Source organism: Dendrobates tinctorius, unplaced genomic scaffold, assembly GCF_039654945.1.
Source record: "Dendrobates tinctorius isolate UK_male_01 unplaced genomic scaffold, ASM3965494v1 ptg000158l, whole genome shotgun sequence".
NCBI classification, from domain to species: domain Eukaryota; kingdom Metazoa; phylum Chordata; class Amphibia; order Anura; family Dendrobatidae; genus Dendrobates; species Dendrobates tinctorius.
This window is the reverse complement of record NW_027361825.1, coordinates 42,762,501-42,766,939: the sequence shown is the minus strand read 5'-3', so window position 1 is coordinate 42,766,939 and position 4,439 is coordinate 42,762,501. Positions and strand designations below refer to the sequence as shown.

The 4,439-nt window shown below is 42.1% G+C and overlaps 3 non-coding genes across 3 annotated transcripts; all 3 read left to right on the top strand.

Annotated features, from left to right (window-relative positions):
* The first annotated feature begins 518 nt into the window (after positions 1 to 518).
* Positions 519 to 631, top strand: TRNAL-UAA (transfer RNA leucine (anticodon UAA)). The gene is made up of 2 exons: positions 519 to 558; positions 586 to 631. It is a non-coding gene; the product is annotated as a tRNA-Leu (tRNA).
* An 809-nt stretch (positions 632 to 1,440) lies between these two features.
* TRNAL-UAA (transfer RNA leucine (anticodon UAA)) lies at positions 1,441 to 1,554 on the top strand. Its single transcript has 2 exons — positions 1,441 to 1,478; positions 1,508 to 1,554. It is a non-coding gene; the product is annotated as a tRNA-Leu (tRNA).
* A 2,568-nt stretch (positions 1,555 to 4,122) lies between these two features.
* TRNAL-CAA (transfer RNA leucine (anticodon CAA)) lies at positions 4,123 to 4,236 on the top strand. The gene is made up of 2 exons: positions 4,123 to 4,159; positions 4,191 to 4,236. It is a non-coding gene; the product is annotated as a tRNA-Leu (tRNA).
* The last annotated feature ends 203 nt before the right edge of the window (positions 4,237 to 4,439 follow it).

The following is a 4,439-nucleotide window of genomic DNA, read 5'->3' as shown; positions in this document are numbered from 1 at the left end:
TGAACCCTCAATCTTCTGATCCGAAGTCAGACGCCTTATCCATTAGGCCACGCGGTCTTTTGCTTGACATGTGATGCTTGAGTACGTGGTTCCGTGGTCTAGAATAAGAATCTTACTGAGTCAATGACGAAGACACGCTTACATCTCTCTCTCTCAGCACGTGTATACTTTCTTCAAAAAAACTCATGGAAACTGACTGCCATGATGGGACTCGAACCCTCAAAATTCTGATCTGAAGTCAGACGGCATCTTACCCATGATGTTCTCTCTCTCTCTCTCTCTCTCTCTCTCTTCTCTTTCTCTCTCTCTCTCTCTCTCTCCCCCCACCCCCCCGTTTGGTCAGAATCCGCCTTATCCGTTCATTTATTTATTTTTTCTCGTTCTCGCTGTCTCTCTTGCTTTCTCTTCATTCTCTCTCAAACATAATGACATTGTTCTTACATTTTCAAGAAAATTGTAGCTAAATTTCTCTTTGATTAGCTTGAATGGGAATAATTCTAGCACTCTCAGCGCAGTTAGTCAGGATTGGCCGAGTGGTCCTAAGGCGCCAGACTTAAAAGTGTTCTGTTTCCCTTGAGGTGGGTATTCTGGTCTCCAAATGGAGGCGTGGGTTCAAATCCCACTTCTGACAGCTTCTTTTAGTGTCCTTACTTGGTCTAAAACTGACATGTCTCTCCTATACTGTCATATAACCCTCTCAGCATGTGTACATTCTATTCTAAAAGCATGTGGAGGGAGGACTGCCACCACCGTGAAGGGATGATAACCCTAAATCTTCTGATCTAAAGTAAGATGCCTTTTCCATTTGACCACGTGCTCTTCAGAATGGCGCATGATGCTTTCGTAAAAAACGCTCAGTATATATACATTTTTCAAAAAGTGTGGAGAAAGAGAATGCCAGGACCACGAAGGAACTTGAACCCTCAATCTTCTGATCCGAAGTCAGACTGCCTTATCCATTAGGCACGCGGTCTTTTGCTTGACATGTGATGCTTGAGTACGTGGTTCCATGGTCTAGAATAAGAATCTTACTGAGTCCAATGACGAAGACACGCGTAACATCTCTCTCTCAGCACGTGTATACTTTCTTTCAAAAAAAACTCATGGAAACTGACTGCCATGATGGGACTCGAACCCTCAAAATTCTGATCTGAAGTCAGACGGCATCTTACCCATTGATGTTCTCTCTCTCTCTCTCCTCTCTCTCTCTCTCTCTCTCCTCTTTCTCTCTCTCTCTCCTCTCTCCCCCCACCCCCCGTTTGGTCAGAATCCGCCTTATCCGTTCATTTATTTATTTTTTCTCGTTCTCGCTGTCTCTCTGCTTTCTCTTCATTCTCTCTCAAACATAATGACATTGTTCTTACATTTTCAAGAAAATTGTAGCTAAATTTCTCTTTGATTAGCTGAATGGGAATAATTCTAGCACTCTCAGCGCAGTTAGTCAGGATGGCTGAGTGGTCTAAGGCGCCAGACTTAAAAAGTGTTCTGTTTCCCTTGAGGGTGGGTATTCTGGTCTCCAAAATGGAGGCGTGGGTTCAAATCCCACTTCTGACAGCTTCTTTTAGTGTCCCTTACTTGTCTAAAAACTGACATGTCCTCTCTATACTGTCATAAACCCTCTCAGCATGTGTACATTCTATTCTAAAAGCATGTGGAGGGAGACTGCCACCACCATGAAGGGATGATAACCCTAAATCTTCTGATCTAAAGTAAGATGCCTTTTCCATTTGACCACGTGCTCTCAGAATGGCGCATGATGCTTTCGTAACAAACGCTCAGTATATATACATTTTTTCAAAAAGTGTGGAGAAAGAGAATGCCAGGACCACGAAGGGACTTGAACCCTCAATCTTCTGATCAAAGTCAGACACCTTATCCGTGGTCTAGAATAAGAATCTTACTGAGTCAATGACGAAGACACGCTTACATCTCTCTCTCAGCACGTGTATACTTTCTTTCAAAAAAACTCATGGAAACTGCCATGATGGGACTCGAACCCTCAAAATTCTGATCTGAAGTCAGACGGCATCTTACCCATTGATGTTCTCTCTCTCCTCTCTCTCTCTCTCTCCTCTCTCTCACTCTCCTCTCTTCTCTCTCTCTCTCTCTCTCTCATCTCTCTCTCTCTTCTCTCTCTCTCTCTCTCTCTCTCTCTCTCTCTCTCTCTCCTCTCTCTCTCTCCCCCACCCCCCGTTTGGTCAGAATCCCGCCTTATCCGTTCATTTATTTATTTTTTCTCGTTCTCTCTGTCTCTCTGCTTTCCTCTTCATTCTCTCTCAAACATAATGACATTGTTCTTACATTTTCAAGAAAATTGTAGCTAAATTTCTCTTTGATTAGCTGAATGGGAATAATTCTAGCAATCTCAGCGCAGTTAGTCAGGATGGCCGAGTGGTCTAAGTCGCCAGACTTAAGAGTGTTCTGTTTCCCTTGAGGTGGGTATTCTGGTCTCCAAGTGGAGGTGTGGGGTTCAAATCCACTTCTGACAGCTTCTATTAGTGTCCTTACTTGTCTAAAACTGACATGTCTCTCTATACTGTCAATATAACCCTCTCAGCATGTGTACATTCTATTCTAAAAAGCATGTGGAGGGAGACTGCCACCACCATGAAGGGATGATAACCCTAAATCTTCTGATCTAAAGAAGATGCCTTTTCCATTTGACCACGTGCTCTTCAGAATGGCGCATGATGCTTCGTAACAAACGCTCAGTATATATACATTTTTTCAAAAAGTGTGGAGAAAGAGAATGCCACGACCACGAAGGACTTGAACCCTCAATCTTATGATCCAAAGTCAGACGCCTTATCATTAGGCCACGCTGTCTTTTGATTGGCATGTGATGCTTGAGTACGTGGTTCCGTGGTCTAGAATAAGAATCTTACTGAGTCCAATGACGAAGACACGCTTACATCTCTCTCTCAGCACGTGTATACTTTTTTAAAAAAAAACTCATGGAAACTGACTGCCATGATGGGACTCGAACCCTCAAAATTCTGATCTGAAGTCAGACGGCACCTTACCCATTGATGTTCTCTCTCTCTCTCTCTTTCTATCTCTCTCTCTCCCACAATTACCATCTTCAGATCAAAATGTGATCACATTGTCTTTACATTTTCTTGGTATATCCAATGCTTAATTCCTCCTTAGCTAACGATGCTTGCATTCATGCTCATGGTGCAGAATAACATCTCACATTCTAGAATCTTACCTACTCTGATTACTATAGCACGCTTACATCTTTGTCTCTCAGCATGTGTATACATTTTTTCCAAAAAGGACATTCAAACAGACTACCTCAACTGGACTCAAACACTCAATGTTCTGATCTGAAGTCAGGCCCTTGCATTCATGCTCCCATGGTCCAGAATAACATTTACACATATCTAGAAATCTTATCTAGTCTGAATGACTATGACACGCAAACATCTCTGTCTCTCAGCATGTGTATAAAATTTTGATCTAAAGAAAGACACCTTACCCATCTCCTCTCTCTTAATCTATCTTTCTATCTCTCTCTGCTCTCTCTCCACAATTACCATCTTCAGAATCAAAATGTGATCACATTGTCTTTATATTTTCTTGGTAATTCAAGCTTAATTCTCCTTAGCTAACGATGCTTGCATCATGCTCATGGTGCAGATAACATTCTCACATTCTAGAATCTTACCTACTCTGATTACTATAGCACACGCTTACATCTTTGTCTCTCAGCATGTGTATACATTTTTTTCCAAAAATCACATGGAAACAGACTACCACAACTGGACTCAAACCTCTCATTGTTCTGATATGAAGTCAGACCCTTGCATTCATGCTCCCATGGTCCAGAACAGCTTTTCTTATATTCTAGAATCTTACCTAGTCTGATGACTATGACACGCTAACATCTCTGTCTCTCAACATGTGTATAAATGTTTGATCTAAAGAAAGACACCTTACCCATTCTCTCTCTCTCTCAATCTATCTTTCTATCTCTCTCTTTCTCTCTCTTTCTCCAAAATTTCCATCTTCAAAATCACAATGTGATGGCATTGTCTTTTATATTTTCTTGGTAAATTCTAGCTAAATTCCTCCTTAGTTAACCGATTGGGAATAGCTGTAGCACCCACAATGCAGTTTGTCAGGATGGCCGAGTGGTCTAGGCGCCAGACTCAAGAATGATTTCTTTCCCCACATAGAGCTGGGTTTTCTGGTCTCCAAATGGAGGCATGGCTTCAAATCCCACTTCTGACAGCTGCTTTTTGTGTCCTTACTTGTCTACAACTGACCCTTCTTTCTAAACTGTCATATAACCCTCTCAGCATCTGTACATTTTTTCTAAAAGCATGTGGAGAGAGACTGCTACGACCATGAAGGGATGATAACCCTCAATCTTTTGACCCAAAGTAAGACGCCTTTACCATAGGCCACTTGCTCTTCAGATTGGCGCATGAGGC